Source organism: Vicia villosa, linkage group LG2 (assembly GCF_029867415.1).
Source record: "Vicia villosa cultivar HV-30 ecotype Madison, WI linkage group LG2, Vvil1.0, whole genome shotgun sequence".
NCBI lineage: Eukaryota > Viridiplantae > Streptophyta > Magnoliopsida > Fabales > Fabaceae > Vicia > Vicia villosa.
Genome location: NC_081181.1, coordinates 17,316,472 through 17,338,231, shown reverse-complemented (window position 1 = coordinate 17,338,231; position 21,760 = coordinate 17,316,472). Strand labels below are relative to the sequence as shown.

The 21,760-nt window shown below is 35.9% G+C and overlaps 1 pseudogene; it reads right to left on the bottom strand.

Moving 5' to 3' along the window:
- Positions 1-17,740: 17,740 nt before the first annotated feature.
- LOC131648647 (nucleotide-sugar uncharacterized transporter 2-like) lies at positions 17,741-18,896 on the bottom strand (annotated as a pseudogene).
- Positions 18,897-21,760: the final 2,864 nt, after the last annotated feature.

The window sequence follows — 21,760 nt, the reverse complement described above, 5'->3', positions numbered from 1 at the left end:
TATTTTGCGATGCTTCCAAGAAAGGATTAGGAGGGGTATTGATGCAGGATGGTCAGGTGGTAGCATACACATCTCGACAGTTAAAGGTCCACGAAGAGAATTATCCAACTCATGATTTAGAATTGGCTGCGGTTGTTTTTACCCTAAAGGTGTGGCGTCATTACTTATATGGAGTTCATTTTGAAATGTTCAGTGACCACAAGAGTTTAAAGTACCTTTTCGATCAGAAGGAGTTGAATATGCGTCAGAGGCGGTGGACGGAATACTTGAAGGATTATGATGTTGACTTGAAGTACCACCTAGGCAAGGCTGGCGGATGCTTTGAGTCGGAAGGTGTTAAAGAGGGCCGAATTGATGATGTTAGAGTATGCATTATTGGAAAAATTTCGAGATCTCAACCTTCAATTATTTGGACCCAAAATGGAGTATTGATGGGAGACTTGAATGTAAATTCTATTTTGAGAAATGACGTTCAACAAGCACAAGTGTCAGATGCTAAGTTACAAGAGGTGTTGGTTCAACCAGGGTTTACTCGAGCTACGGATGGAGTGATTATGTTTAATCAGAGGATTTGTGTTCCGGACGTTGCGCTATTGAAGAAAAGGATTTTGGATGAAGCTCACAAGGGTGCTTTCACTATATATCCGGGTTCTTCAAAAATGTATCAAGATTTGAAAGGAGACTATTGGTGGTCCGTGATGAAAAGAGATGTCGCGGTGTACGTATCGGAGTGTGCTGTATGCCAACAAGTAAAGATTGAACATCAAAGACCAGGTGGATTGTTACAACCACTAGAGATTCCAATATGGAAGTGGGATAGTATTTCAAAAGATTTTGAGGTTAGTTTACCTCGTACTCAAGGTGGATATGATTCTATTTGGGTGATTGTAGATCGATTGACGAAAATCTGCACATTTCGTAGCCGTGAAGACTACTTACAAGGCAAGTCATCTTGCACGGTTTTTTGTCGCAGAGATTGTGAAGTTGCACGGAGTACCCTCTAGTATTGTGTCGGATAGAGATCCAAAGTTCACTTCGAGGTTTTGGAGAGCTTTTCAGCAGGCGATGGGATCTAAATTATGTTGAGCACGTCGAACCACCCTCAGACGGATGGTCAAACGGAACGAACGATACAAACCTTGGAAGATATGTTAAGAGCTTGCGTGCTTGAAAGTAGAGGAAATTGGAAGGAGCTCTTACCATTGTTTGAGTTTGCATACAATAACAGTTATCACGCGAGTATCGGTATGGCACCTTATGAGGCATTATATGGGAGGAAATGTAGAACACCGTTGTGTTGGTCAGAAGTTGGTGGTGATAGAATTCTGGGACCCGAAATTATTCAAGAGACCACAGACAAGATTAGAATGATTCGTGGGAAGAGAGACTAAAGTGTTACGAAGCAAGGAGATTCCTCTGGTTAAGGTTCAGTGGGATGTGACGCATCCGGGCGATGCTACATGGGAACTTGAATCAGAAATGCGGGATGTTTACCCTCACCTTTTCAGGTAATTCTTAAATTCGAGGACGAATTTCTATTTAAGGGGGGAGGATGTAATACCCCGTATTAAATTAAATGCTCTAATGTTATTAGCTGACACTGAGGTTTTATAAATTGGTACATTAGAGATACTTTTGGACATTTAGTTAGTAGTGTAACTAAAGATATTTTCTTATATCCTTTCCTTTTTGCTTTTCTTCTTCATTCTACAACAAAAGAGAAAGATAGAGAGAAGAAGTAGAGAGAAGGAAGAGCAAGAGGAGAAAAGAGGAAAAAGCTTGGATCTTCATCATTTCTCCGCCGAATCAACTCATCTTCGACATCAACGACTCATAATCGAGCTGGGTTCTAGTTAGAAACTTATACTTTGTTTATGGATGAGAATCTTAGTTTGGATTGGGGTTTTTATGGAAATCTAGGTTTTGGACCAAATTCATCAATGTTCATGAATAAGTGCTTATAATCCATAAATATATCATCTATAGGTTGTATCTATGCTTTAATATGATCTGGAACAGGTTATGATGGTTTTGGATGGTTTTGAACCATGGGTTTTGTGTGTGAAGCAGAGCTGAGAACTCAGTTCTCGCGCGCTTCGCGGCGCGAACGAGGCTGCGCGGCGCGAACCATGCAGGTTTTTAGAGGTTTTGTTTCTGCCATCAGTACGCGGCGCGTACAAGGGTTCGCGGCGCGAACACCATGAGATTTTGGTGAGGTTTGCTACTGCCAGAGGGTTCGCGGCGCGACCTAGCTGTTGCGCGGCGCGAACTGAAGCCTTCTTAACTAATTTTAGTTTATTGAGGTAAATTGTTCCGATCGTAACTTTTGAACCGTAACTCTGTTTTAATCGCCGTTCGAAGCAGTAGTAGGCTAGAAGCGTGTACTTTCTAGTAGTGTAGGTTTTGGGAACAAAAGGAGAATTTATTTAATCGAGAGTCGGGAATTGCTTGATTTCTTGGGTTGGTTTTCGTTCGGAATCATGAGAACGTTATGCCTTTGGTATGATGCTTGTGTACTCTATAATTGTTGGTTGAGTTCTATTGTAGGTGGATTAGTATACCTTGTTATATATGTTTATATCAAGAGGGTTGAATAACTTCATTGTTATGTGAATAAAGGATAAGTGAGGAAAACTAGGGTTTGTTAGGTATGTGTATCTTAACAAAGAAAACCTAGGATGAGACATTATATGGAACATACGTGTTTAGAATCTTATGAGGAAAGTCTAACAGGCCTAGTGATTTGCGTGAGCGATCACCAATGTATGAAGGGCTAACAGGCCTAGTGGTTTGCGGGAGCGATCACCATTGTATGATGTATTAATCGGAACCGTTGTATTTCTTTATTTCTTTATTTTTCTTTTGAATGCTAACAGGAATTCTTCGTGCAGAGAGGCACAAATAATCTTGGCAGGTTTGATTCCCGCTTTTGTGTACGAATGGAACCTACGGGTAGAGACTTGTGATGGTGTACGGGCCATGTGAAGTGACGATTCATGGGGAAAGGCTCATGAGTCCGAATCCATTTCGTATGTCAAGATTTTCCAAAGGATCCATGACTCGTGCCACCTCCTAGACGTAGAAGGGGACGGGAATATGGGGATGCCTTGGTATTGGTTTCCGATTAATAATCTTATGTTGAGTTGTTGAACTCTAAGTATGATTCCATATAATGTTAGTATGAGAACTCAAGGTCTAGTTCCTTTTATGACTTGAGACTTATAGGTTAGAACCTTGTAAAGCCGAGAGGATCCATAGGATAGGGAACTCACTGAGATTTTGTATCTCACCCCATTATATATTGTTTTCAGGTGCTACAGGTTCCGCGAAGGGTAAGGAGAAAGCAATTTGATTCCTTATTCCTTATGTTCTTTTGGTATGGCGAAGCTTCCGTTGTGGAGTTCTTTTGAGATCATTGTTTGATCTAGTTCTTAGTATTTTATTTTTGAACATCTTGTATGTATTATGCCATTGTGTAGAACTTTTGTATTAGGGCATTAATATGTATAATGTGTTGACTAGGAACTTATTGGTATTTCAGTACCAAATACTTGGATTCATGTATATTTATATGATTTGATGCATGTAATTATATATGTATATTTATACTTGGATTCATGTATATCTCCTTTCTTATTCTTAATAGTAGCAAAAGGGTTTAGCGCCTTGATGAAGAAATCCTCAGAGATGGGGAAGCTGGTGGGGTACAGATTCGAGGCTGGAGATCAGCGGTTCTCACATCTACACTATGCAGCCGACACAATGATTATAAGTGATAAAATTTGGACCAACATTCGAACAATAAAAGCAATTCTATTACTGTTTGAATCGATGTCAGGATTGAAGGTAAATTATCACAAAAGCTCGATAGTTGGTATTAACGTTTCTTCATCCTAGATAAACGAGGCAGCAAATGTAATGTGTTGTAGAGTTGGTGTTTTACCGCTCATATATCTCGGGCTTCTAATTGAAGCAAATCTGAATAGGAAAAAAACTTGGAACCAAATTATTGAGACAGTGAAATAAAGATAGAGTAGGTGGAAGAGTAAAAATGTATCCATTGGCGTCCGCGTGGTAATTTTAAAATCTGTCTTACAGGCGATTCTGGTTTATTTTCTCTCCTTCTTCAAAGCTCTGGCAGGTACAATTTCTAAATTAAATTCTATTTTAAAACAATTTTTATGGGGAGGGTGTGAGTCAGAGAGAAAAATTAACTAGGTCAAATGGGAGAATGTGTGTAGACCGATAGAAGAAGTGGGTTTGGGAATTAGAAATCTAAGGATGTTCAACATTGCATTATTAGGAAAATGGGAGTGGCGAGTGAAAAAGGAGATAAGGGGGATTTGGTTCGAAGCGTTGTCTTATAGATATGGGATGAATTTGGAGTTACAAAACTCAGGGCTGGTAGGTGTTTCAAATTGGTGGAAGGATATTTGTAATCTGGATGTAGCGGAGATCGATACTTTGAATGAGTACTTGGTGAAAGAGGTGTACAAGAGTTTGAGTTTGGACGGCCCATCGGCACCCACTCATTCTTGGTACAAAGTTTGGAATAGGGTGATTCCATTAAAAGTATCATGCATGCTGTGGATAGTGTTGAGTAATAGAATTCCCACGAAAGACAACCTTGCAAAAAGAGTAGTGTTAACGTTGGGCCAATTGGGGTGTGCCGGTGAGTGCGGGAGCGAGGAGTCTATTTCTCACACCTTTTTTGAGTGTCCGGTCTTTGCGGGTGCATGGAGCTATATTTGTAAATGGATCGGCGTCGTTTCAACTCTCCATAACGTAGGGTGGCAACACATGGAACAATTTGAAAATTTGATATGTAAAGACAACACGACATCTAAAAAGTTACGGATCATTTGGGCCGCATCTGTCTGGAGCATTTGGAAACATAGAAATACTAGGATTACGGGGTTCACCGCTACTGAAAATAAGATTCATGTCTCAAGAAGTTTTGACTCTCAGCTAGCTTCAGAACTGCGCAGTGGTGTTTTAGCTTCGAGCCGATTTTTATCTGTCAGTCTGTTACTGTTTGCGGTAGTAGCGTATCCAGTGCATGTACAGTTTTCGGAGAGTCTGCAGTAGCGTTTCCTCCTGCGGCTGTCATCTGTGTTTGGATCTTCCTCGACTTTGTCTATTTTGAATGTTCGTCAGAAGTGTCAGTTTCTCAAGGTGCCACGGGGTTACGTCGTAGTCAGCTATATCCACTGTGATTGGTTATTGGATCTTTGTATATACCAGCCAGTTTAAGCTTGCATCTGGTATTGAAATATGGAGTGGATTTCATATAGGCATGGTGGCAGTTATATGTGGAATTTTAATGGTGGTATTCAATATTTTTTGGGCGCTCCTGGTGTCTTGGGACGAATCTCAGTGGCTGACTTTTAATCCTAAAGAGAATATATGTGTCCATAGTGCCCTGTCCTTGGTGCAATTGTAATCATTCTCAAGTTACTAGATCAGGCAGCTGTTCTACCGGGTTTCAGCTATGTGCATCTGTAGGTGAGGCTCAACAATATTTGATTTCAATCGTTTGCCAGCTTTTTTGGTTAATGCTGATTGATATGTGGCTTCTGGTTTCATTTGCGGCTTAGAGTACAAACTATGAGATACCATTTCTCTATTGAATCTCCTCTATCAGGCTTGTTATCGAGCGCATAGGCGGTGCCGATTTCGACGCGTGGTCTTCTAATTGGCTTTTGCTATAGGAATTTAATCCTTGAATTTATTGGTTAGAGGTTCAATTATTTGGTTTTGGCTTGTGCAGAGACCATATCCTCCCGCAAATGTTGATTATCGACACAATTGTGTCTTTTGAAGTCTAAGGTGTTCGGTCGGCGGCCTCTGCAGTGTGCAGTCAGTTAGTGGCAGATTTCACATTTGGCTTGAGTAGTGGAGTTTAGCAGGTTATCAGTTTGGGGTGCTGTCTAAATCTCTTTAGGTACTGTTCCAAGAAAATTTTGGTTCCATCTTGTATAATAGACTCTGGTTGCACCATCCTCTGAGTCAATGGCGTGGATAACGTAAGATTTGGTTCTGGGTCTACTGCTCTTATATTAGGTGAGCAAGTGTGGCAATATTATATCTTCTAGGCTGCAACCTTATGATATCTGTTTAGAAGTTAATATGTTGTTTGAGGTTATTGTTCTCGTTGTATCGGTGTCAGGTAGTTATATGTTAATTTATTTTCTGCAATTTCTACATTATTCAGTCTGTGGGTGGGATTTATTTTTAGCATCAGTTTCAGTTTCAGGTTTATGGCTTAAGTCTTGTAGAATTTGGTTTAGGAGAGTGGGAATTTTACTATCATGGACTGTTGTGTTTTGTGTTTTGGACCTGTTTCTAATTGGCATTTCTTATGCCTCTTCTTTTAGTATATTAAGTTATTTTGCTCTTTAAAAAATAAATACTCCCTCCGTCCCACAATGAGTGATTCAGCACACCATTTCACATAGTTTAAAAAAAGTGTATAAAAGTAAGAGAGAATATTGTTTTTATTATAGTACCTTTATCATGTATTGAAAATGGTGAAATTTTTATTAATTAGAGGGTAGAATTAGAAAAAAGTGCATTGAAAATTGAAATGGATCATTTATTTTAAGATATCATTTTATTCTAAATGGGTCACTCATTGTAGGACGGAGGGATTAGATGAAAAAGTTGTAAATGAAAAGAAGAGGTAGTTAAATGTTGATGTTTGTGGGAACATTGTTCCGATGGTGTTTAGTTGGTTAATTTGTTCTTACGTCACGGGAATCCAGCCATCATTCCCTCTCTCTCCGCTCTCGTGTTTCTCTCTAGCTCTTTTTCTCTCTCTCGGCTGGTCCTGGCTGCTGCACGTTTCTTCACAACCATACATATATTGGTCGGTCGGTGGTTCCATGTTACCTAGTTGTGAATTTCTCACACTTTAGGATACTAATAGACGCTTGTAAATCATTCACCTGTATATAAATATATCTCTATATCTCTATACTCATTGTAGAAAAAAAATGGAAGGTAGATAAATATGCTAAAAATTTAAATTCTAATAATTATTAATTTTTAAAAAAAGAAATCAAACTCATTTTATAGAAGGAACAATAATATATGTATGAAAACAATTTTAATATATTAAATTTTTTTCCTTTATAATATTTTACATTAAAAATTAATGTCTTAAGTGTCTATTGGTTTCATATTGGATAAATCTTCTAATATGTCAATCCCAACGTCTTTATGGTTGAGAAACAGTTTGTTGTGATTTTTCGTCATCATCACCTTGGATTTGAGTAGGTGCAATCAGGGTTTTAAAAAATATGAATGATCGTGAAAACGATCGTGACAAAATTGTATCGACAGATGTCAATAACGATATCATTATCATTGTTTTTATGTTGAAGAAGATATTATGGTTAATTCACACCGCGACTACCACAATAGGTATCACGACATCTGTACCGACCAAAATTGCGATAGCCTTTACGGAGTCGCGACCGTTTTTTACAAGTCGGGATGCAATTACATGTGGTTGGGAAGATAAGAAAAAACATATTGTTGAGTAATGTTTGATCAACCAATTCAAAGGATATGTGATATAACAATACATTTATTTTCTGTTATAAAAAATGAAATTATTTTCCAACGTGAACTTATGTTGTGGTTGTATTGGTGAGGGCTAGTTGTATGGGTTATGTGTCTCAATGGTTGGTAAGTACTAGTAAATTTGTGAAAATGTGATGATCATTGATGTTGAGAAAATGGAGACTAAATTAGGCTATTTGTCGAAGTGTTGACAAGTTAAAGTTACGCCGAGTAGTTGTGGGAAAAGTGGTAAAAATGAAGAACTAAATTGTAGGATAACATTTAGACTGTTTCCAAGTAATAGTTTGGTGGTGGGATGTGTGTGGTTGTTGGCATTGAGAAAAAGGGAGGCTTAGGGTAGACATGTGTAAGGGGTGTGTATTGGTAAAAAATGTAGGTGTGCATGGTATCTCTATAAGGGTAGGGGATATTCAAAGGTCTTAGTTAGTTTATAACAATTTGTGGTAGTTAGGGCTTCTCACAGCACCGACAAGCCCTGTATGGTGATGTTACTGTGGTTTTAGAGGACCTGCTCACGTAAGGTGAAATGCTTTGTATATCAACATGGTGTTTTGGGTATTATGTGTAAGTTATGATATGTTATTCTCCCATCAGGGGAGAAGTACTTATAGAGGCCTTGAGCATGAGGTTTTTTTGGGAAGGGATAACTTTTACCCAATCAATGGTGGACCATTGAATCCTTATTTCCTAGGGAGACATGGACCAGCAACTGATTAAATGGTTGGGTTTAAGAAATGTGATGAAATGTTTCTTAATTAAATAAAATAAATTAATGCGCGCAAAAAAATAAGATATTACCATGCTGAATAAATGGTTGTTGTAATATATCTTCACCGAAGGTATGTTTTGTAATAGTGGTTGCTTGCTAGAAATGGAGTACTTATGAATAGGAATTCTATGCGGTCTTTAGAGCTCTATGCTAAAGGGAGCATTATTTGGTTCAGAATGAGTTTATTATGTTCCCTGACCATCTAGCTTTGAAGTTTCTTCACAAACCATAGGTGATAAACAAGATGCATGCTCAGAGTGTGAGCTTTTTACAGAAATTTCCTTTTATTATTTAGCAGAAGCCAGAGGCCTTTAACAAGGTAGGGATGCATTGAATATGAGGGTTTCCTTACTAATTACCTTAGCGCAGGAAATAGTAGACTTTGGGTGCCTGTAAGAGTTGTATGAAAGTGATGTTGTATTCAAGGATTTATGGACCATGTGCAGTGGAAAGCGTCCATATGCAATTTAAGAGAGAAGTTAATCTAAGATCTGCATGGTGGTGGTCTTAACCTAGAGGAGATGTATTATTGGCTTCACTTGAGGAGAGATATTGGTGACATAGTCAGGAGATCTTATACTTGTCAGGTTTCTAAAGGTCAATCTCAAATTCCTTACAAAGTAGATTTTGTGATCGTTGTAATAGACAAATTCTCTATGATGACATACTTCATAACTTGTAACAAGACTGTTGATGCGTCTAAGATAGTCAAATTTTTTTAGGGAGGTGTGCGTCTTCCCAGGGTTCCTACATCAATTACTTCAGACATGGAAACCAAATTTCTCATTGATTTCTAGATTATTCTCTAGAGATTGTTTGGAACCGCCCTGAACAGGATTTCTACAGCTCATCCTCAAACAGATGGATACACTGAGGTAACCCATAGGACTTTGGGGAATATTATTCAGTGTTTGCAGAGACAAGCCAAAATAGTGAGATTTAATTTTGCCTCATGTCGAATTTGCTTATAACAGCGTTGTGCACTCAACTAAAGGGAAATCACCATTTTCTTTGGTTTATACTTCTATTTCAAAGCATGTGATTGACTTGAGTTAGTGCGGCTGCTGAGAATATGGCTATGGAGATGGTAGTTGTTAAAGAAGTTGCCATGTCAATTTAGAGGCTACTGAGCAGAAGAATAAGACAACTGCTGATAAAACATGAAAGTTAAAGTTTTCAATGTAGGAGACAGTGTGATGGTGTTTTTGCACAAGGAAAGGTTCCCAGTTGATATGACTTGTTCAAAGTGACTCGAAAGATCATTGGTAATACTTGTGTGGTAGCTCTCCCAGAGTCCATGAATATATTCAAGAATTTCAATGTTGTCGGCATTTATGAATATCAAGCAGATGGGACTCTTTATCAAGAAGGAAACTTGGGGTCGAGTTCTTTAGAGGTGGAGGATACTGATGTAGGAAGGCTAACTGTGTGTATCGAAGAAGAAATCGCGCGTCAGAAAATATTTTAAAATTTACATATTTTATTTCTGTTTTGGATTAAAACCCCATTAGAATTTCTTAAAACCTATTAAAGTTTCTTTTTTTTCCCTGTATTTAAACACTCTTGAGAGTGAATATCAGAATTCTCTTTGATATAATAAAATTTAGTTTATTTATCTAATAAATTTTAACGTTTATTTGACAGATTTTATACTTGTAATCTTGTGTTTTCATTTTAAGTTTAACGCTTGCTGATCCATACTATTTTCGACTACCTCAATTTCCCGACTAAGTAAATTAATTTCTACACAAATGTCCAATTTATTATAAAGCGATAAGATGTAAGTCCAATTTATTAAAAAGCGACAACATGTAAGAAATAGACTTGAGACTTGTTTTTATTGAATCATATGTCATAATATTCATGCCTTGAATCGTCTAGATTGGTGATGAGTACGGATATCTCTTTTTCTTTTTCTTTTAACATTTGCATTATGGATCTTTCCTTGGAAAGGTATTCTATTCCATCAACTAAGCTACAAAAAGACAAGTAGGTAAATGGTTAATCACCAAAGTTAATGTCATGTAATACATTAAGTATCTTCACACTTGTACTTTCTTCCATCATGTCACACACAAATATAGAAACAAATTTCACTTCATTCAAACGACAGATTTAATTCTTTTTATCCGTTAAAATCAAGGTGCAAATGCAATGTTACAATACATCCACATTTGAAGATTTAATTTGTATTAGGTTAATATTAAATAATATAGAGTACATTTAATCACTATTTTTAAAAATAGATAATTTATTTTATAAAATTAATAAATTGCAAATTCTTTTCAATCATTATCATAAAGAAAAATTTATCTTTAAATTTCTTCAATAAACAATTTTTTTAATATATGAAAATATGTTTTGAGTCGACCACATGTCTATAATTAATAGTAAAAAATAATATTCAATCTATAATATACACTATTTTATTTTATTCACAAATTAACTTCAACATTGAAATGTTAATTTTATATATTTATTTCCCGCAACCATACCAAAGCTCCATGCATTACGGTACCAAAGATTTGCACCAATAATTTTGGTTCTTTACAAAATATATATATATATGGTTTTTTTTTCCCATTAATTTGGTTGAGGTTAAGGATTAAAGCTGTGGTGTTTCACTGTTTCTACTTTATTGGTACTTGTATGATTCTCTAGTTAAAAGAAAAAAAGTACTATTCTGTATCTAAGAGTTCAATAAATACATAAGCTTCTACTTATAGGTGAACAACTTTTAAAGGACTTGTATTATTTTTACCCTATTAGTTACTAAGCAAGTGACAAAGTAACATGTAGTCTCTAGGGGCCATACATGCAAATGCATCATTGATTGATAATTGAGCAGCAGTGTACTATAGCCAAAAAAAAATCACTATAGATTAGATTACTGCAATTAATTAATTAATTAATTAATTAATTAAAGTTAGTAATTTTTTTTTGGATATTTTTGAGATTTTTTTACCTCTATGCCACAAAAATGGAATAAATATACCATAATGCCACTAAGTGAAATAAAATTACCAATGTGCCACACTTTCCCTTGTGGTCCGGCCAGGGGTGGGACGGACGGCTGAAGCAATTTTCATCGTAGTTTGGGTCCGGCCAGGGGTGGGCCGGACGCCAACTACACCCTTTTTTTTTGATTTTTTTTTAATTTTTTTTTTTTAAAATTGATATAAGTGTAGAAATTAATTATAAAAAATTATTTTTTTATTTTAATATAATTAATAATAATTATATTCAATTAAATATAATAAAAAATATTATAATATAATTTCATTAATTATTTGCCAATTGATTTATTATTATAAATAATAATTAAAATATAATAAAATGTAATAAAAAACATTATAATATATTTAAAAAAACATACAATTGCCAATATTTATTTTATTCACCATATAAACTACAAGGAAAAAAAGCCTATTTTTTTTTGGGCTTTGGTTGGACCATATGACCCCCAGTTAAACATTTTTTGGGTATCGGTACTCTTTTACTCTTGCGTAACGGTTGCTCGTTGTCTGGTGGAGGTTGTCTTTGTGGAGAATCGTCACTTGAAAGATCATCGTTTTGATGCGACGGACCACCATCCATAAAACTAGCCAGTTGTTCTGTAGTTAATGGTGGTAAATTAAGTAATTCCTCATCGGTCATTTCAAGGATTGGTTTATCGGACGCCACAACGGGTTGTGCCATTTGTGCTTGAAATGGTGGATAGTAGACATTCGTCGTGTCAAAGGTATATTGTTGTTGGGAGAGTGAAGGGGCGGAGGAAAGCGGTTGAGATTGGGAGTATGATTGGTCGAAGTCGGGTTGAGGGATTGGGGTGTTATGTAGCGGTGGTCGAAGTGTTGATTGTTGATATTGTTCTTGGTGATAGTAGTAGTTTGTTTGCGGGGTTGAGGTGTAAGGGGTTGGAATTTGAGATGGGGTGGCAAAAAATGTGTGTTGTTGTGTGGTTTGAGTGTGTTGGTATGTTTGTGGAAAGGAAGAAGTTTGTTGTTGGAATTGTGTTTGTTGGAATTGTGTTGTTGGTTGGAATTGTGGTGTTGTTTGGAATTGTGTTGTTGGTTGGAAATGTGGTGTTGTTTGGAATTGTGGTGTTTGTTGGAATTGTGGTGTTGGTTGGAATGATTGTGGGATTTGTTGATGAAAGGTTGTTTGTGGGGTTGATGTAGAGGAAGGATAATAACGAGGGTCTGCCAAATACGTTTCTTTCGACAAATATAACAATGGAATATTTCTTAACCATTGCATATAATCATCGGTGTGTCGTAAAGTAGTACTCAACTCACCTGTCATTATTAAGTTTCTTCTACCTTTCCACTCATTGTTCTCGTGAATGTTCACATGTCGATAATTACAATCCTTTACATCATTCTTAGTCACCAAGTGATGATCTCCAAGACACCTCGGGGGTTGAGGGATGTTTTGCGTAAAACCAAATTGAAGCCTAACCCTGTCGGCGTGATGCATTTCCACAATATGAAAACAGATAATATATGTAGTTGCACTCCACGCTCGAGCTTCTCGTTGAGTGCGATGAGGATATTCTTCGTAAGGCCTCCACAAAAACTGTAAGACATAAATAAATATAAGAGTCGTATTCAAGTAAATGAAAGATTTAGTATATGGCTTGGAAAATAACTTACATCTCCTTGGACCATGTGATCCAAAATGAAACGATATCCATCAAGAAAAGTATTTGGAGATGAGTAATACTCCATACCTCGTTGTGCAAATCTTGCATATTTAAAAAGTTCAATTAGGACTATGCGTTAATTTATTGGAAAAATAAATATATAGAGTAAAGAATTTACCTAGTGGCGTATGGATAGGATGGAGCAATTTCACTCCTTGGAGCAAGTTGTGGAATACGATAGTATGTCCACACAGCGAGAATGAGTGAGCATCCTCCAACACTCATGCTTTGCACCGCAAAACATCCCTCAACCCCCGAGGTGTCTTGGAGATCATCACTTGGTGACTAAGAATGATGTAAAGGATTGTAATTATCGACATGTGAACATTCACGAGAACAATGAGTGGAAAGGTAGAAGAAACTTAATAATGACAGGTGAGTTGAGTACTACTTTACGACACACCGATGATTATATGCAATGGTTAAGAAATATTCCATTGTTATATTTGTCGAAAGAAACGTATTTGGCAGACCCTCGTTATTATCCTTCCTCTACATCAACCCCACAAACAACCTTTCATCAACAAATCCCACAATCATTCCAACCAACACCACAATTCCAACAAACACCACAATTCCAAACAACACCACATTTCCAACCAACAACACAATTCCAAACAACACCACAATTCCAACCAACAACACAATTCCAACAAACACAATTCCAACAACAAACTTCTTCCTTTCCACAAACATACCAACACACTCAAACCACACAACAACACACATTTTTTGCCACCCCATCTCAAATTCCAACCCCTTACACCTCAACCCCGCAAACAAACTACTACTATCACCAAGAACAATATCAACAATCAACACTTCGACCACCGCTACATAACACCCCAATCCCTCAACCCGACTTCGACCAATCATACTCCCAATCTCAACCGCTTTCCTCCGCCCCTTCACTCTCCCAACAACAATATACCTTTGACACGACGAATGTCTACTATCCACCATTTCAAGCACAAATGGCACAACCCGTTGTGGCGTCCGATAAACCAATCCTTGAAATGACCGATGAGGAATTACTTAATTTACCACCATTAACTACAGAACAACTGGCTAGTTTTATGGATGGTGGTCCGTCGCATCAAAACGATGATCTTTCAAGTGACGATTCTCCACAAAGACAACCTCCACCAGACAACGAGCAACCGTTACGCAAGAGTAAAAGAGTACCGATACCCAAAAAATGTTTAACTGGGGGTCATATGGTCCAACCAAAGCCCAAAAAAAAATAGGCTTTTTTTCCTTGTAGTTTATATGGTGAATAAAATAAATATTGGCAATTGTATGTTTTTTTAAATATATTATAATGTTTTTTATTACATTTTATTATATTTTAATTATTATTTATAATAATAAATCAATTGGCAAATAATTAATGAAATTATATTATAATATTTTTTATTATATTTAATTGAATATAATTATTATTAATTATATTAAAATAAAAAAATAATTTTTTATAATTAATTTCTACACTTATATCAATTTTAAAAAAAAAAATTAAAAAAAAATCAAAAAAAAAAAGGGTGTAGTTGGCGTCCGGCCCACCCCTGGCCGGACCCAAACTACGATGAAAATTGCTTCAGCCGTCCGTCCCACCCCTGGCCGGACCACAAGGGAAAGTGTGGCACATTGGTAATTTTATTTCACTTAGTGGCATTATGGTATATTTATTCCATTTTTGTGGCATAGAGGTAAAAAAATCTATTTTTGAATGTAAATTGGAAAGGTGTACTTAATGTTTTGATGAAAAAGGGACGTTTCATGGAGTGAAGTAGACAAAATGGACAGAGAATCCAGTTGTGTTGTATTAATGCTGCTGTTTTGTTCCCTTTACTGACAACTTCTTCCATCCTATTTAGACTTGTCCATCTCCTATAGGTTTGCTTCTTCTATAGTTTGGATTGTAGCCTATATATTCTTGTATGAAACTTTAGATTCTTTTATTTTTAGGTTTCTAGTCTCTAGATTTTCCACATAAATTTTATGAGATGTGAGTTTTTGAATGATGTGGCTAAAAATTTAATAATGTAGAATACTTTGGAGGAATTGTCGAGTACGTAAGTTGGTGAGAATAGAAAGGTTAAAGATACATTTAAATCTAAATATAGAACACATTGTAGTTAAGGATTTTCATAGATGTGGATCGATCCACGAATCTATTAATTTAAATTAAATTAATTTATAAATTATTCGAATCGGTTTATTTACAGGTATATTTAATTCAACCCGCAATAATTCATATAATTTTGGTTTGGGTATCGGATATGAGTTTTGTAACCCACGAATTTGTTTATCCAATTCATTAATGTGATATTAGTAATTCTTATTTTTTTATTATTATTTTAAATGGAAATAAAAAATTATTTTCTCAGTACTAACCATAATTTTTTCAAAAAAAATTTATTCTTCATCAATAATACTACTAAATTAACGAGTTTATGTAATTCTAAAACTAAGTTTTTTTTCCTTTTTTTCTTTTGTGTCATTTTCAACTTACGTATTTTATAAAAATAATGTGTCCTATGGAGTTTTATAATATTATCCAGTGTTATATAATGTGCTTCATCTATTTTGTGTGTTAGAAATGAGAATAAATGTATTAAATTGTGTTATAATATTTTTAAGGGTTAATAGTACTTTACCCCCTGTAATATGAGCGTGTTTCGGTTTACCCCCCTACCGTTGCCAAAGGCAGGTTTTGGCAACGGTTTTTTTGAAAAAACCGTTACCAAAAGGTAGGGAGGGGGGAAAAGCAAAATTCGCTAACATTACAGGGGGGTAAAGTACTATTAACCCTATTTTTAAATCAAAAACAAATTTAATTTTTTTAAATTTAAAATATAGCCCACGAATCCAACCCAAGAATGAACGAGTCGGTTCAGGTCGGTTTTGATAATGAAATTGCGAGTTGGACGTCATACCCAATCCATTGAAGTTTGAACGGGTTGGATAACAGATTAGGTCAAACTCAACTCAACCCAACCCATGTACTCCCCAAACTGTAGCGTTAACTAAAGTATTGTATTATTATTAATTTTGGAGCTTTTGTTAATTTTTTGTAAAGATAGATAGATTGTAGTTTGTTAAAGAAACTCAATTAATAGGGGTGTGGAACATTTAATTGTAGTTAAGAACCAATGGAAAATCCGTGTGTCACGGGTTTTGGTATAGACCGCGAATATGTCACAACTTTATCTTGGGAATTTAAATAAATTAAAAAATATTAAAATATTAGTGAAAAAAATAATAAAAAAATAGATTGCAAGATAATTGTATAAATTTTTAAAAATTACTGTTGTTAAGAAAAACTACTAATGTTGTATTATTAAATTTTAAATTATGGTTTAAAATATACAAAAATGAATGGTAAGTAGTACGACTGTCATAAGTTTTACATTTATTTTTTTTAACTGTACAAAAAATGTAAAAACCCTACGTTCGCACATATTTTGGTATGATTACCCGTGAGTTCACACGGTACTGATGGAGTACTCGTGCATTTGCACGGGAACTGGTGTCGTACGCACATTGTTCTTGTACATCAATAATATATTTCAATTTTTATATGTTATCGTAAATTATTTTGTATCTTAAAATAAAAATAATTTTAAAATAAAAATATATAAATAAACAATTAAAAAACAAAATATTTATATCGTGTTTGGATTAATACATTATTTTTATTTTTATTTTCTTTAATTGTACAAAAAATATAATTATCCATGCGTTTATACGAATTTTGGTATGGTTATCCGTGTGCTCATGCATTATTGGTGTTACCCGTGCGTTCACACGTGTACTGGTGTGGTACGCTTCAATGGTTATTGAAAAAAAATCAATTGAATGCATAATTAATATCAAAATATTTTGATCAACTTCATGTTCCCGTTAATAACAGTTAGTTCTATTTATGTATCTTATAATTTCTTAATAACAGTACATATCCAATAATGTGTTCGTCTATAAAAATTAAATATAGGCTAAAATTAGAATTACAAAGTCACTCCAATTTAGCGATGTGGTAGTTCATGAACTTTGAAATTTAGGATGTGTAATATAGCCCTTGAACATTCATTTACCAGAGTCTAATATAGGAGACCACAATGGAACTTTGAGAAAATCTCATTTCAAATAATCTTTTAACAACTTTTCAATGATTGAATATTGTTTGATTTGTCTATAAAAAACATTGTTGCAAAATGGAATTTGACCTGAATTGCCTAACTAAAGAATATAAAACAAATGTATGAATAATTTGGTTGTGGTATTCACTCAGTGTCATAGATTATATGACTCCCACAACAATGTTATTGTTGGTAATATTTACACTCTAATCTTTGTTTTCTTCGTTAGCTGGTTTTTGTTTTGGTGTAGGCGCATTATGCTTTAGAAGTTGCTTGGTTGCATTTTCCTACGACTCATGCAAGTTAAATGTCGTGTAATTCGATATTCTAGTGAGAGCAATAACTACTCCTCCAATGCTAATAATCCCAAATCATAATCAAATAATAGATAACCTCCCAACAGAATAACACAGGTCTTAAACTGTCCTAAAACAACAAGAGTTGTAGCAGAAGTTGCCATGTATCAAAAATAAAACTATCTGTCAAAAAGGGTGCATCGCTATTTCTTTCTATTAAAACTTGAAAGCAGAAAAACTCTCACCCCAATTCCAATGCACCCGACCATTGTAAGAGAAAACCAAGAAGAGTGGATATCATTATTGCAGACAAGCTGTTTACATCCCACTTGAACGATAACACTCCTGGTGGATCAATCTAAGGCATCAAAGCCCCTAGGAGGAAGACTGTGATAGGTGTAGTCTTCCACATCAATCTACAACGAAATTTTTTCATGTCTAGTTATTGAAAACTTAATTTTTATGGAGGTAAAATTGGATGATATCGGCTAGTACTTATGCCAAAGTTGTCCAGTTTCCTTGCTGCTGTAAAGTATACCATTAAATTTTATTTATCGCACTTGGGATTATCCATATAACTGCAACTATAGCACCAAATAAATTGAACTCTAAATCTGGTACAGTTGCAACTACTACACCTGCTGATACAGCAGCCAAAGCCAAAACCTGCATCATTGAATTCTAATGCATGATTATCACATAAACAAATAAAGGGTTGGATGGAGTAGTCATTTTTTCAGATATATGAAATGATTTATAAACGAGAAAGAATAAAAAACGGCAAAATGCTTAGTTATGACCTTCTTTGAAGAAATGGTTTTCTTAAAAAATATAAGCTCTTCCAAAACAATTGTTGGAGTAACAAATTTTTTTTGAAATTTGGTAGAAACCAACACTGCATAAACCAAATTGTTAAAAAAAGAAAAGGAAATTCCAAATCGTTTACACCAAAGAAAATTAAGAACTGTGATGCTGTTTCGGCTAATAAGTATGTTAGAGCAAGATCATGAACCTGTTATACTTGAGGCTGGTGTTTGCAAGACTGGATACAAAAGCTATAACAGCACCAAGTGCAAATATAGAAGAGAATGGAGTTGATTTAGATGGAGGCAACACTGGAAACACCGATATAGTTTTGAAAATTGCAAGCAGAACCCAAGCGGTGACGTAGTGAACAAATGTACGAAAATTGGGAAGTTAAAACCAATTCTTCCCATCACCTATCAACAACAAAGTTATAACATGCAACATATAAGAGATATTTCATTATGATGATAAGTTACACGCAAGATGGAAGTGAGGGGAAATTTCAAAAATCTCAACATCGATATTCAGAGTCCCTTTCCTACTTTCCAGCTTTAACAAACCTCCAGCTTAGAGATTAAAATTGAGGCCATCATTTAGAGAAAAACTGCATCAACATAATTCACAATGGCAACAAACATGTAAATAACAGTTAGAACTTAGAAGTCATAATCCCCATTCCGAAAAACCAGTATAAAATCATAAACAACAACTTGGACAAAATACTACCAGCAAGTCGCGTGATGAGTTCAGGCAGAGGTTTTCTTCTCCTCCGGTTTTGTCCATCTAAATGTTTTCCACAGCTTCTGAGTTCATTTAAAATTTGCTTACTTCACCAGCATTTACGGTTATGATATGCAACAAAAATAACAATTAACAGAACTGAGTTGATGCTTAAATTAAGTAGTAATGTCACCAAAGACATGTGAATACAAGATTACGCTCAAAGATGTTTTTGATTCATGGCAAACTCAATAAGCATTCAAACAACAAAGCGGGAGCAGAAAACTCAAAGAAAAGCAAGCATTGATCACTCATGACAGAACAGGTTGATCTATTATGCATATAGGTCGACTCAACACAAGCAAAACAAGAAGAATGCAGAAAAGCAGCAGTTAGGTCGACCTACCATCAACCCAGGTCGACCTAAAATGGAGAAAAATCCATATACTTCTGCTAGGTCGACTCACACATCATCTAGGTCGACCTAAATTGATGAAATTTACATATCAGTCTGCTAGGTCGACCTACACATCAACTAGGTCGACCTAATCTGAGAAAATGTCCCCAGAATGCATCTGAAGAAGATTCTGGTCGACCTACTCCTTTAACAGGTCGACCTAACTGGGAGCAAAATTCTGCAAGCTCTGCTAGGTCGACCTAAGCACTACAAGAGGTCGACCTAACTGATCAAGAAGTCAAAAATTCTGTTTCTCTCATCTCCAACTGTTAAGCTATCATATATATTGTCCAAGGTTCATTATTACAAGCAACACCAACGACTGAAAGATACACAAAGGCTTCTCATCTTCGTTCTTCGTCATCTCCAACACAATTACACATAATCATTCTTGCGTTGAGGGTTAGTGATCGAGTTCGATAACGTCCATGGAACGGAATTGAAGATTCCTAGTGGGTGAAGATTTGTGGGGTTTTTGGTGAATAAAATCTGCGGGTTTTGTCCTCCAAGATAGGTGTTTCTTGGGGGTTTTTATCAAGAGGTTTCATCGAGGATCCGGCTGAGTGTGAAGATTGAAGAACAAGGGTTCGAGGGAATTGAAGACACTGCAGAAAGGGATCAAAGTGAAGCTCTTGGATAACCTTGATCTGACTCAAGATTAAGGGGGAAGAAGATTCAAAGGATCGACATAATTGGTTTATGGTTTATCGCTTTGTTATCTTCTTTGTATATACTACTTTCAACATTAATGAAAGATTACCCAATTTCAGTTTGGAATTGGGGGCAGACGTAGTCGTAGCGAGGACGATCGACGAACTGCCTAAACAAATATCGTGTTCTTGTCGCTTTTACTTTTTCATTTACGTTCTGTTCATATTTGGTTATAATAGCAAATTGATCAACGATTCGAGTGTTAAGATTGTGAATTAAGAACTTATATAAACATCACAATCCATCACATATTGAATCACCGTCAATTTGATCATTATCACCAAGTGTTTGTATATTTGTTTCTATCACTCTTACTGCATTGCAAACATTGTCCATCATACAAGAAGTTAATCCGATTTTCAATAAGAGCAACGCTTTGATTCTGCAACGTATACTCTTATCACTTACCTCAAGTTTTTGACTGGTTTTAAACACATATACAATCGTTTCGATAGTGGTTCGGAATAGACGCGAGTCGATTCAGAATCACTTCCGCTGAAAAGTCGTTTAACTCCGTAAAACTGTGAACGATCTATTCACCCCCCCTCTAGATCCTAAGGCCAGCGTCTAACAAGTGGCATCAAGAGCTCTGGTTTATTCCGTGCTACGTGAAACACTTATTGGAAAGATGGCTTCCGGACCTAAAGGGGCTCACAATAGAGCTCCAGTTTTCAACGGTGAAAACTATGGCTATTGGAAGGATTGTATGTGTGTCCACATCAATGCAATTGATAGGAACATCTGGGCAGCTATTGTCAATGGTCCCTTTCAGATCACCATGACAAATGCAGCTGGTGCAGTTGTTCCAAAACCAGAAAATACTTGGGATGCTGAAGATGAAAAGAGATATGCATACGATTGGAAAGCGAGAAACATTCTAATCTCAGCTCTAGGAGTTGATGAATACTATCGCGTTTCCCATTGTAGATCAGCTAAAGCTATGTGGGACACATTGCAAGTTGCCCACGAGGGAATGGATGATGTCAAACTAGCTAGGATCAATACGTTAACTCAAGAGTTCGAACTCTTCCACATGGAAGATGGTGAATCCATCGAAAACATGCAGAAGAGATTCGTTCACCTGAAAAATCGGTTAAATTCTCTTGATAGACCTGTTTCCAATGCAGTTGCTACTAACAAAATCTTAAGATGCTTGAACAGGGAATGGCAACCCAAGGTTACAGCAATAAAGGAAGCAAATGATCTAAACACCTTAGACATTACCACTCTCTTTGGTAAACTAGAGGAACATGAACAACACCTTAAATGCCTTGACATGCATGAGAAAAGGGCAAAGAAAGAAAAGAACATGGAGAAAGAGGTAGAGAAGAAGTCAATAGCTCTAAAAGCTTCAAGCTCCAAGACCTCAAGACAAGAGCCAAAGGATAGTGATACAAGTGATGACGAAGACTCCGATGATGAGGAAATGTGACTGTTTGTGCGAAGATACAACAAATATCTAAAGAAAAATGGAGCAAAACATTCTGACAAAGGCTTGATCAACTATAGAAAGCAATCAAACAAGTTCAAACAAGATGACGACAACAAAGGAAAAATTAAAGGTCT